The sequence below is a fragment of the Vicia villosa genome, unplaced genomic scaffold (assembly GCF_029867415.1).
Source record: "Vicia villosa cultivar HV-30 ecotype Madison, WI unplaced genomic scaffold, Vvil1.0 ctg.000912F_1_1, whole genome shotgun sequence".
NCBI lineage: Eukaryota > Viridiplantae > Streptophyta > Magnoliopsida > Fabales > Fabaceae > Vicia > Vicia villosa.
In genome coordinates this window covers 64,466-78,446 of record NW_026705410.1, presented here as the reverse complement: position 1 = coordinate 78,446, position 13,981 = coordinate 64,466, and the positions used below count along the sequence as shown (strand labels likewise).

Sequence of the window (13,981 nt, the reverse complement as noted above, 5' to 3'; positions counted from 1 at the left end):
TACATAACATGGCTAAAATAACTAATGGGCCAAAATTTGTTACATTGGCCCAAGTTTGACATAAATTAATATCGATGAATATATGATTGAGAAGATATTTATTACTGTTGGAGGTTATTAGGATCTAGGATATAGGACAATCAAACCTAATTTTCAATATTGTCATTAAGATATAAAGATGACATAACATTGAAGATCAATTCATTGAATAACCTTTAATGGACTTTCGTGTAAGAAGAAAAAAAAAAACAAAAAGAAAACTCATTTAAATTTAAGATATTCTTTGTGTGTCTCCACTACTAAGACTATCATTGGTATACTTTTACAAATACAATTAGAGTTCTTTTAGTTTTCAAAATATGTTGTAATGGTAATATTCATGCAAAACATATGTATAAAAACATCATAAACATCTCAAATTTTCATTTAAATTGAAGCTACCTAAATTTATTAAAACATATGAATGAAAATCGAAATCGATGTATTTATTTCTCCACTACATATAGAGTGTGTTTAAATAAACTTTGAGAAGATACAATTATCGTCAATTCCAACAACATAACTATTCCCAGACACAACAACATAACTGATCATGATCTTGGCACTGGCCTACTCCCTTAGGAAACCCCCTTTCTTCGCAATAATCAACACATCCTCGATGGTCACCTGGACAATTGCCTATGGGAGTACAAATCTTATATTTTTCTGCTCCTCCTACAATCAAATAAATAGAGTCAAAATCTGTAGACATTGTATTAACATAATAGAATAAGAATTATACGAGTATATATAATGTGACTACACATGGGTGAAATAATGTTTCATTGAAATTAATTTTCATTTCAAACTACTTATAAAAAGATTATATTTAAATTAGATATAGAATATGCAAATGTGTTACCCTGATTCAAACCATAAGCAATACATAGAATGGCAACGAAAAAACAGGCGTAGTTGATGTTGGTTGCCATGTTATCTTAAAAATGAATGCACAGAAATGGCTACAAGAAGAGCTATTTATTGACTTTTTTTACAACATTTTTATAATAATTTTTTTTAAAAAATTTTCAGACAAAAATATTGAGTCTTTTAAAACATTTTTATAATAATTTAATAGCATGTCCCTCTTTTTAATTTATTAAAGTCAAACAAAATTATTATAAATTAATTTAATTTTTTTGGAGATCCTATCTCAAAAAATTGCGTAGTGTACCTTCCACCAATCACATTGCATCATTTAGTTTTATCTTATTTAATTAATTATTAAATAATATATTTTTTGGTTATTTCCAAGACATTTTACATTGAAAGTAACTTTACCCAACTTTTTGAGTTGGGTAGATAAGAATTCACCATTTTCTTTATATCTTTATATAGTGTGAATCTAGTTAATTATTATATGTTTTATATATAATATAAAGAATATAAAGAATTAACCTAATTTAGAATTTTTCTTATTCCATATAAATTACAATATGGAGTGAATCCAGTTAATTATTATATATTTTATATACGAGGACAACTTCTTTACCCATCACAAAAAGTTGGATAGTGTACCTTCCACTGATCACATTCCATCATTTAGTTTGATCTTATTTAATTTAATTAATTATTAATTAAATAGTATACTTTTTAGTTGTTTCTAACATTTTACATTGAATAACTTTATCCAATTTTTTGAATTGGATAGATAAGAATTCACCTTATATGAAAAAAATTTCTTTATATTGAGTGAATCCAGTTAATTATTATATGTTTTATATGGAGTGAATCAAATTAATTATTATATATTTTATATATAATATGTTTTATATAAAGAATTAACCTAATTTAAAATTTTTCATATTACATATGTGTTATTTTTTTTCATATTCTAAATTAACTTAATTCTTTATATATAAAACATATATGTTAATTTTCAGGAAGCACCTCTTTTTAAAAAAAATTAATTATAGAAAATTTTTAAATTAAGTTAAATCTTTATATGGCATAAATGGGAAAATTTTAAATTAAGTTATAAATTAATTGGAAAAAAGAGAGTATGTTCCGTAGATGTATCTACGTAAAAAAAAATCAATTTTTATAAAGAGGGGTGCTTCCAGAAATGTATCGACGGAAATTGGGGATATTTTTGAAATTTTTCGCGGTGTATGAGAGATTCATGGGATGGATTGAGAAATCGCCTTGTTTAATTTTAAAAATAAGTGTAGAACATTTTAATTATTAAAATAAATTGTAAAATAATATAATTATATAAAATACGAGTCACAATGTGAGAAACTTTTTTTTAATTAAATTAATTTTCTAAGAGATAAATTTTTTTTAAAAAAAAATTATATGACATAATTTTATTTAAGTATTTTGTATATTTGAACCTAAAATCTGAGAACGGGTAGGTTCTTTCTTTCTAAATTTATTCACAAACAGAGACTTATCACTGTGAGCTGTTGAAGAAGGAAAAAGAAACATTTGATCTCCCTGCGTGGTAACATTTTTTTCCCTAAACCTTTCTATCTTTTGTAATTTCTCTTTCTGTTAATGATATACGATCCTATCGACATGATCTGTGTCTACTCCAATCGAAAGAAAAATAATCATGAAATCATCACATGCAATAAGATCCAAACAAAACTATATTCTTGATTTCTTTTCTTGCGTTTTGCAGGATTTTAACCTATTGCATTCAATAGTGCGATCGTCATCAATGACTGAAATCTTAAAAATGTCTGCTACCAAACCTCTTGTATCTGCAATGGCCTCCATTGTGCTAATGCGGACTATCACGAATGAACTCATTCCCCGTGAGCTTCGAAATTTTTTTCAATCAGGTATTCATCATCTTTCTCGTCAATTTTCGGCGCAATTCACCATAGTCATTGAAGAATTTCAAGGGATGGCAAGAAACCAAGTTTTCGAGGCTGCAGAAGCCTATCTTGGAACTAAAGCAACTGTCTCAGCAGAAAGAGTTAAGGTAAGCAAATCCGAGTATCAAAAAACTCTTTCATTCAATATTGATAGAAACGAAGGTGTGAATGATGTTTTCGAAAGTGTTAGTGTAAAGTGGAAACTAATTTGCATACAAGTCGATAAGTCTCGGATTCGTCATTACGAATTTACGATGGAGACTCCTCGTCCATTTCAGAAATAAGATCCTACGAACTAACTTTTAAAAAGAAACACAAGAACAAGATCTTTGATTCATATTTGCCTTATGTGATGGAGATAGCTCAAAAAATTAAACATGGGGACGTAGCGGTTAAGATTCACTCAAATGAATATGATTGTTGGAATCCCGACGCGGTTAAGTTCAACCATCCAATGAATTTCAACACTCTTGCGATTGATGAAAAGCTTCAAAGGGAAATTGTGAATGATTTGGACAAGTTTGTGAGCGCAGGAGAGTTTTATAAAAGAACCGGGAAAGCTTGGAAACGCGGTTACTTGTTGTATGGTCCTCCTGGTACTGGAAAGTCTAGTTTGATTGCAGCCATGGCTAACTATCTCAACTATGATATCTATGAATTGGATCTCACTGATGTAGTAGACAATAAGTGCTTGAAGCATTTGATGCTTACCATGCCCAACCGTTCTATGCTCGTGATTGAGGATATTGATTGCACTATAAATCTGCAGAACCGAGAAGAAGATGAAGAAGTGGTTAATAATGGACACAACAAGGTGACACTATCAGGACTATTGAATGCTGTTGATGGTCTTTGGTCTTGCTGTTCCGAGGAACACATAATTGTTTTTACAACAAATCACAAAGAAAGACTTGATCCTGCCTTGTTAAGACCTGGTAGAATGGACAAACAAATTCATTTGTCATATTGCAATTTTTCTGCTTTTAAGCAATTGGCAGTGAATTATCTCTGCATTACTCGACATGAACTGTATGAAAAGATTGAAGAACTTTTAGGACAAGTGAAAGTTACTCCAGCTGAAATTGCAGAAGTGCTAACAAAGGATGTTGATGTTACAGAATGCCTACAAGACCTTATCAATTTCCTCCATACCAGGAAAGTGAACAAGGAAGAGATTAAGAATAGGAATGTGAACTTGCCTCCGTTAGCATAGCAGAGATCCCCGTGGAGATTTCCCTTTTGGGGCTCCAAAGATGTGGAATTTTCCCCCCGCGAGGACGGGGACGGAGAACAAAGTCTCTCAAAAGGTAGAGAAAATCATAATCTAGGTAGAGTGAAGAAATATTAAAGAAGATCATAATCTAGGTAGAGAAAATATATAGGTCATGTTTGGTTCTGTAATATAAAATGTTAAGCTAAATCTCTGTAGAGCTACTTCTATACTGCTACAGGCTTCTTCTTGAGACTAGAGATTATCTTGATGAGTTGGGTCATTGATTTTCATATCAAACCTACAAAGGGATATTACAACTATATAAAGTTTCAAGTTCTTTGATGTTATTTTTTATAGTTCAAACTTTAACATTCATCTAGTAGGAGTTAGGCTAATACTAAAGAAAATACAAGGTTAGAATCATATAGTAATAATTTCTCTCAATGCACATAATCAAACATTAAATATGCTAAAAGCACTTTTATGGTTTATTGTTTTTTATGTACTATAATTATGCACAAGGTCTTCAATATGGTCTTTGCATCATCAGATTAGGATCTGAATCGGAGGGAGGCTCAAACGTTCTTCTCATTGACCTCAAAGAAAAGGTTACATATGTAAATTAAAAATCAACCACTTGGTCAGTGAAACACAAATAGATACTTTATGAAATGATTTTCCAATATTTGGTAGTATGGTGGAGCATACGAAAGTCAGTGCAAGAAAATGATTTTCATCACAACAATTTATGGCCATAAGGTTCTAGACTTCTAGTTCCAGTAAAAAAGAAATTTGGGTTCATCTCTCATATACTGAAAACGGAGTTCAAAGTCTTGATTTTATCTATGGTCTCTAAGTTAGTTAGTTATGTTTTTTTTTTTTTAGTTTAGTTATGTTCTGAGTTATTTTTTTAAAATAATGTTTGTCATGTGCTTTAATCATCTTGTTTTGGTTATATTGGATAGTTATTTGTTCAATTTTGAAGTGTATCCTAATTGTGATTATAAAATGTCTTGTCTTGTGTGATTATAGAAAATTGGATGAAAAATAACGAAGGTACAAGTATGGTCGAATGTTTCAATATGATTCAATCATTAGAGGGGAAACTAAGTCCCTCGTGTTGTTGGACAATCATGCGATGTTGTTTGAGGAATCCCCCGTCCCATATTCATGGATATTTGACAGATAATGATGCACTTGCTGGCGTACGTTGTACATGGTCTTGCTTCACATTCTCCATCCGGACTCGATGCTATCACACCTATAAGTTTTCCTAGTGGCCAAGATGACATGTCATCACTACCTCGATATGCAAACCAAGACGTGGCTCACATTTGGAAAGCAGAGGTAGAAGAAGTATTTAAGTATACTTTTAAACAATTGTTTTATACAAATTGAATTGTTACCAGGGTCGGATCCAAACATTATTTATTGGTGTGGTTAAATACGAAAAAATTATTAATTAAATCATATTAAAAATATAAATAATATTGTTTAAAACAATACATTTATAATGAAAATTGTCTACAAAATATGAGAATTAGTAAATATAAAAGTGAGAGAAACTTGAGAGTTGGTGACAGTGTTACAAAAATCAAAGGGCCTGACGAATCGAGAACCAAAGAGCTATTGGTCTGATTTGATTGCTGGATCAAGTAAGCTACTAAACTAGTGAGAGCAGACCAGAACTGGCAAAACCGATATAATCGGCGAACTAACAATTTTAGAAAATCGCGGATTAAATATTTGTTTTTTTTCCTTAGACAAAACGACGCCTTTTGATAATTTTTGTTTAAAAGATAAACTAGAAAATATATAGACTTTATTCAAAATTTATTTGGATTTTCATCATTCAAATTAAATTTATTAAACATTAAACTTATCTGGTTATTCAGTTTATGTTGCAATTAAACTTAATTCAAAATTTATTTTGATTTTTATTTTGTATAATTGTATTATGTGTGATGATTGTGTATATAATTTGAATTTAAAGAAGGGTTAAAAATGTTTTTGGTCCATATAAATATTGCTATTTCATTTTTAGTCCCTCCTGAGTTTTGGCAACGGTTTTAGCTGGTTTTAACAACGGTTTTTTTTATAAAAACCGTTGCCTAAAGGCAGGGAGGGACTAAAAATGAAAACTACAATATTTATAGGGACCAAAAGCTTATTTAACCCTTTAAAGAATGAACTAGTAAAATTATGATATTTTGAAATTTGTTTGGTGTTGCGATTTGCTTAGAGAACGAGTTATCAGTTTTGATCAGTTTAATAATTATATAGTTTTGTTATAGAGACCAATTTATTTAATTTAAGTATCTGATATAATTATGCAGTTTAACCAATGACAAAATAACTCGATCAATAACCAATAATACACCCTCATTAATTTAATAATCATTCTGATTTTTAATAACCATGCCTCAATGTGGATCCGCCTGTGTGTCTGACGTTCACCCTAATGTTATCTTATTAATACCTGCCCCACCGTCGAATGCATCAATTTTTTTGAATGAATTGCAAAATTGAAAAAAAATGTTCTTCTACCTTGAACAAAACATTTTTCAGCTTTTGCAATCTATCTCAAACAATGGTGTTGATGTTGAGGGTTTTGAACAACTATGATTTATTCCTAAAAGTCTTTACTGATGGATTGCAAGTGCAAAACATACATTTTCCAATTTTCAGAACAAACAACTAATTAGAAGTTGGATGCATTCAAAGAATGCAAATTGTACACGCTAGTTGAATGCTGTATTTTTAATATTCTGGGTAAACAATCTTGATATTCTCTCAAGATTGTTGCATACAATGTATTTTTGATATTCTGGGTAAACAATGTATCCATTTAAAAAATACTCTAACCCCTCGGTTTTTTTTAAACCGAGGGGTTAGTTAAAATAAATTTTTTTATAAAATGATTACATTGTTTATCCTGAATATTAAAAATACATTGTATGCAATAAATATTGTATGGAACTTACTCATGCTGTAATTTAAATATGTTAGGTAAGCAATCTTGATATTCTGTAAAGATTTGTTGCATACAATATATTTTTAATATTCTGGATAAACAATGTAACGATTTTTATAAAAAAAATATTTACTCTAACCCCTCGACTGTTTTAAAAGCCGAGATGATAGTGAAATGTTTTTTTCACTATTTCCAATCAACAGTCTTAAACAAATCTTTGTCGTCCATTTAAAGGTTATCAACGCTCAAGAATCTACCATTAGTGATTTGCATGAAACCTAAGGGACGTCCATTATATAAGTTCTCTAACGATATTGAAAATCTACATAAAACGTATGAAGCACTTAAAACCTAAGGAAACTTGGAAAAGTTTTCTACGATGGATTACAAGAGCAGAAAATCATCTGGGTTCAAGGTTTGTTCTATTAAATTTTTATTTGTATCGTAAATATTTTTGATTATTAATATTAATTATCTTACCCTTTTTTTTCACCAGAAACAAATACATGCAAGATCCGTAGAGAATATTCTTTAACAAACGCTTTTGTTTTGTTTTGTTTTGAGAAAAGAGTTTCCCAACATTTGATCTAGTCTAGAATATCAAGAAATTGAAGATCCAATATATGATCTTCATGGATAATTAATGTAATATTCCGAGTAAACACTGTAACGAGTTTCATTAAAAAAAACTAAGGACCTCTCGATTTTTATGATAAAATAAGATAAAAAAGGCGCTAGTTTTTGTAAATGATAAAAGTGCAGAATCTGGGGTTCGAACCATGCGATAATAAACCTTTACCTCAGTGTTTTAATCACCGAGGTGGTAAGGCTTTACTTTTTATGATGACCTTATTTACCTTGCTTCTATTGTCGAGGTAAAACTCATTTTGCGTCCAACGTTAGAAGCGTTATTTATAGTAGTGGATAAGTATTACTATGAATAATGTATCGTTCTTCCTCCATCTTTCAGCTACAGGAAATTTACATTTGTGGCACCAGACCTATTGGCAACACAATTTAGAGTTGATCTGGGTGATGCGCAAAAGAAGATTATAGATACCCGAGGAGCGCATGCTAGGTTTTATTTTAAAGGATACTTACATTAACCATTTCAATGTTGCTGAAAATAATTTTGGTGAAGATGTACATGTTGCCTATCGTAGAAAATATGGATTGAAGACATATTTTTTATTTTTGGATGGAATAATCATATTTATGGACAAAAATGCCACCTATGTCGATGTTGTTTGCCTTTACTACTTTATAGACTTGTAGAGAGGATTCACTAGTATAATTACAAGATATCTTCGTTAGTTTACCTATACTCCAAATTATATGAAGTTAGTTATTGGAAGATGAGACAAATTGTCAAATGTAATTGGCTTGACGCCTTCTCTGTTTCTATTCTCTTCTATATATAATACAATTACATTTACAAGTAATAATCACTAATTAACTCTATTTCCTAAGTTATACAACCTAAATTAGGAAGTCTAATTCTATACATTCAAATAAGAATATTCCTGATTCTATTTTCTGATTTCTCAAAACATAAAATAGGAAACAACCATAAATGACAGATATCCTCATTGACATCCCCCCTCAAATTGATGCGGTTTGTCAAGAAGCATCAATTTGCTAAGGGGAAACTGGTGACGGGGACGAGGAACCGCTTTAGTGAAGATATCTGCAAGCTGAAGCTATGAGGAGACATGAGGAAGAGAGATAACATGATCATCAAGAGCCTCACGAATGGAGTGACAATCCACTTCAATATGCTTAGTGTGCTCATGAAAAACTGGATTAGTAGCAATCTGAATAGCACTCGTGTTGTCAGCATGGAGAGGCGTAGCATTGGTTTGAGGGAGTCCATGTTCAGCCATTAAACCACGAAGCCAAGTTATTTCAGAGCAAGAGGTGGACATAGCTCGATATTCAGATTCAGTGGATGACTTGGAAACCCGGGCTTGCTTTTTGCTCTTCCAAGATATTAAGGCAGGACCTAAGAACGTGCACCAACCAGACACCGACCTTCGTGTATCAGCACATCCTGCCCAATCGGCATCACTATAGGCAAGCAAAGTAAGAGATGTATTGGCCGAAAAAAATAATCCCCGATGAGAAGTTCCTTTTAAATAGCGAATGATGCGGCGAACAACAGCCAAGTGAAGATTGTAACACCCTGGATTTCCGCTTACCCCGCAGGGATTCCGGCTTACCAAGCATGTCACCAGCTTAATCAATAATCCCCCCTAGGTCCGCTTATCGGCTGCCCAGGAAATATTGTTTTTGCCTCCCGCAGGAATCGAACCATGTACCTAGGGGTTAAGTACATATTCATAGCAATTCCTGCTACCAATTGACCATATGGTCAATTGGTAGCAGGAATTGCTATGAGTATGTACTTAACCCCTAGGTACATGGTTCGATTCCTGCGGGAGGCAAAAACAATATTTCCTGGGCAGCCGATAAGCGGACCTAGGGGGGATTATTGATTAAGCTGGTGACATGCTTGGTAAGCCGGAATCCCTGCGGGGTAAGCGGAAATCCAGGGTGTTACATTAAAAAGGCGCCTTTTTAATGTAACACCCCGATATCCGCTGCACGCATCAACCGTGTCGGCCAACCGAGCATGTTACCCGGCTTAATCAATAATCCCCCCTAGGTCCGCTTATCGGCTGCCCAGGAAATATTGTTTTTGCCTTCCGCAGGAATCGAACCATGTACCTAGGGGTTAAGTACATATTCATAGCAATTCCTGCTACCAATTGACCATATGGTCAAGTGGTAGCAGGAATTGCTATGAATATGTACTTAACCCCTAGGTACATGGTTCGATTCCTGCGGAAGGCAAAAACAATATTTCCTGGGCAGCCGATAAGCGGACCTAGGGGGGATTATTGATTAAGCCGGTAACATGCTCGGTTGGCCGACACGGTTGATGCGTGCAGCGGATATCGGGGTGTTACAAAGATGACGAGGAGTGTGCATGAATTGACTAACTTGTTGCACTGCAAAGGAAATATCCGGACGTGTAATAGTCAAATAGTTAAGACTTCCCACCAATTAACGATACAATAAAGGATCAGGCAAAAGATCACCCTCATCACGATGATATTTGACATTAACTTCAAGAGGAGTATCTACAGGGACAGCAGACCGAAGACCAGCCAAAGAAACTAAGTCCTCAGTATACTTGTGCTAATTGAGAAAAATACCTTTGGAGTCAGAATGAACCTCCAGCCCCAACAAATAGTGAAGATATCCAAGATCCTTCTTGTGAAAGGAGGCTTGAAGTTGTTGTTTAAGTAGTTGTATGGACGCTAGATCAGAGCCAGTAATGATCATGTCGTCAACATAAATGAGAAGAAGAACAATACCACCGGACGTGTGATGAATGAATAAGGAGGAATCATATTGACTTTGTGTAAAAGAGAATCCAAGAAGGGTAGACCGAAATTTCTCAAACCATGCCCGAGGAGCCTGCTGCAAGCCATATAAAGAACGCTTGAATTTCCACACGCCTTGAGAGGAAGAAAACAAGCCTGAAGGGGGTTTCATAAAAATATCCTCTGCCAAATCACCGTGAAGAAATGCATTCTTCACATCCATTTGATATAGGGACCACCCTTTAGAGGCAGCAATAGAAAGGATTATGCGGACAATGGTCATCTTTGCCACGAGTGCAAAAGTCTCATCATAATCTACCCCATATTCTTGTTTGTTACCCAAAGCAACCAACCGGGCCTTATGACGATTTAGAGAACCATCCGTATTTAACTTTACAGAGTACACCCATTTGCAACCAATGTGTTTAACACCAAGAGGGCAAGGGACTATGTCCCAAGTGAAATTCTCCTGAAGTGCTTGTAGCTCATCTTGCATGGCCTTTACCCAACGCATGTCCTTAACAGCCTGCTGTTGAAGCGGTAAAGCGGCAAGCAAAAAGTAATAGGTTTATTATTTATTACCGGGTGATATAGGTTATATCGTATCGTAGTCCACAGAGATTGGTTGAGAAGAACTGCCGTTCGACTATCTCGCGTTCTAAGTTTCATGATTGGGTGCAGAAAGGTAAATGCGGGAAAAGTAAATAAAAGCAGATAAACAATCTCAATAGTCTAAGAGAAATAGTTATGGAATTGTATTTCGTTCTACCCGTCGAATACTTAAATTTGAAGATATATCGCTCGACACTCACAATACGCATCAACATCACCGGGCATCACTCGAGATGCCACATCGGTGTCCATGTCTGCAACACCGACGAAAGCTCAACCGTACTATTCACATCAGCGATTTCTCCACCGACACAAACAACACGGAGGCATTAGACTCGATACCCACTAAGATTGTTAGTCCTAAATCCATGTCTGCAACCCAGAAACTAACAGTTATCATTCCTAATCAAGATCTATGGTGTCCATGTCTGCAACAACACAAATCCAGAGCATTTAAGCAAAAAGATCAAGAACAACAACAATGATGATTTGTAAAGCGAATATATAAACGATCCCAAGATCCACAAATATACATACAATAAGAGTAGAAACATACATACAACACCCACCATTGGAATGAAACAAAGGGAAGAGAGAAGATGAACCGGAAAGATCTCACCGGTACAATGAAATCGAGACAGATCCATGTTCAATCCACATGACGTCGCACCCAATGGTGTTTCCTAAGCCTCTAAACTATCAAAATTGGACCAGAGCCACTCCATGGGGGAAATGGATGATAAAAAAAACCCTAAAAAAGTGTTTTTACAACATATATACAAGTTTGAAAGTCGCAGACCGCGCTAAGCGCGCCCACCGCGCTAAGCGGGCTGTTTTTTATTGTTCTTAAGCCGCCAGACCGCGCTTAGCGCCAAAAACCCGCGCTAAGCGCCCAACTCTCTGCCAAACGGGTCAAAAATGCTTCCAGACCCCGCTTAGCGCGGTCAAGCCCGCTTAGCGCGCTCAACAGAACAGCAAATCTTGTTTTGGTCATATCTTGAGAACCGTAACTCCGATTTGCGCCCGGTTCGAAGCGTTGGAAAGCTTATTCCATGATCTATCTAACAATGAACAAATTGCAACCAAATTGATGAATTTGATCATCCTTATTTTGAGCCTTGTCCGCCGATGAATTGGTAAAATCGCGTGTTCGCCGCCGTGTCTTCGACACTCTATTCCTCAAAGCTTCGAACACACATAAATACCTACAAAAAGACAACAAAACTATCAAACAGTATATATTTACATGAAAACGTAACAAAACACAAACGATACAAATATACACAAAAACGGGGAATTATTCAAACGGTATTAACAAAAAGTATCGATAAGTGCCACTATTTACAAACACAAAATAACTACATTTTGGCACTTAACAACTCTCCCCAACTTGAATTTGTTTGTCCTCAAACAAGGCCAAACACTCAAAGAATCAAAAGTAAAAATCCAAAGAATCAAGAATCAACACGGTTTAGAAAATGAAACAATTGCACAGTTCAAACCAAAAACGTACAAACAAAGTAAAAACTTACCACAATCCTACAACGACGCATGAAAATGAAACCAATCCTAAGTACAATAATCATACAAAACATTTTTAACAAAAACAAGCTCAATAATGAATCACGCCTAGCAAAAATTCATCGGTAGATGAAAAACACCGAAAGGTGAGGACTTTGACACACACCCGACAAACTTGCAAACAATAGACAAAATTATGCATTCATCCAAAAAATAGTATTGAAAATGCAACGGCACGAATCACAAGGGCTTTCAAGGTTGTAATGTGGCTTGGTTAATAAACAAGTGATAAGTCCTAAAGCTAATCGAAACAAAAAACTTGCCTAAACCTAAGGGAGTAATTACTTCCACAAAGTTTCAAACAATATAATTTCAATCAAACTTCTTATTTATCACAAATTGTCAAACCAAAACATAAGACTTATTAGCACACTCTTATTCCAAACTCTTTTTGTTCTTTTCTTTTTCAAACTTTTCTCTTTTTTCTTTCTTTTACTTTTCTTTCTCTCTCACATTTTTGTTTCTTTTTCTTTTTCTTTTCTTTCCACTACCTCATATCAATCACATCATAAAGAGGCAAACACCTTCTCCCCAACTTGAATCCAACCATAACATAAAGTGAATACTCCCTACTTTCTAAGGCAAGGTAAAAATCCATCTAAACATCATAATTATAGGTCAAGAAAACAAAGATAATCAAAATCCATCAAAAAGGGTGAACTATGTCTCAAGTTCAAAAACAAAATGGACAATGACAAAAAGGCTCAAAGGGGGTACTAATGGTCACACATTCACAAGGTAAAATGACATTTGGCTTATGGTAGTTGCGCTCAAAATCAAACAAGTGCCTTGATCACTTTCGTGCATTCACAAAATCAATACAGACGAAAGATTAAACATAATAATATCCAGTTAAAACAAGAAATGTCGGTCACTCACATATATACACAATGGAAAGCCACCTCACATCTATGGTAAAAAAGGGAAAACTAATGTGATTCAAGTCATGAGCAAGTTATGCAAAAAGAATGAGTAATATGAAAATTGTACAAATAAAAAGTCTCATAAACATGCTATGCTATAGAAAGCGATAAACGAGTACCTTGCTATGTACAAATTCGAACAATCATTACCGCACAATTGGCATGTTGAATCAATCAAAATTGAAGAATTACCAAATGCGACTTCAAGTAATCGAGCCAAAATTTGAGTCTAAACAACAACAACAACAAAAGAATTAAAATTCTAACTATAAAATACATACTATAAAGCCTTGGTGTAAGTGGGAAAAAGGCGAGGCAAATGAATCATTAAAAAGAATTCTTTAGCCAAAAGCTACAGACCGCGCTAAGCATGGTCTAGCGCGCTAAGCGCGCTACACCAGAAAAACCAGAAAACCGGCATTTCT

General features: G+C 34.1%; 1 long non-coding RNA gene and 1 pseudogene across 1 annotated transcript; one reads left to right on the top strand and one right to left on the bottom strand.

Moving 5' to 3' along the window:
* Nucleotides 1-460: 460 nt before the first annotated feature.
* LOC131632207 (uncharacterized) lies at nucleotides 461-991 on the bottom strand. Its single transcript, XR_009292926.1, has 2 exons — nucleotides 902-991; nucleotides 461-714 (listed from the first exon to the last, which is right to left on the bottom strand). It is a non-coding gene; the product is annotated as an uncharacterized LOC131632207 (long non-coding RNA).
* Nucleotides 992-2,684: 1,693 nt separating this feature from the next.
* LOC131632208 (AAA-ATPase At3g50940-like) lies at nucleotides 2,685-4,043 on the top strand (annotated as a pseudogene).
* The last annotated feature ends 9,938 nt before the right edge of the window (nucleotides 4,044-13,981 follow it).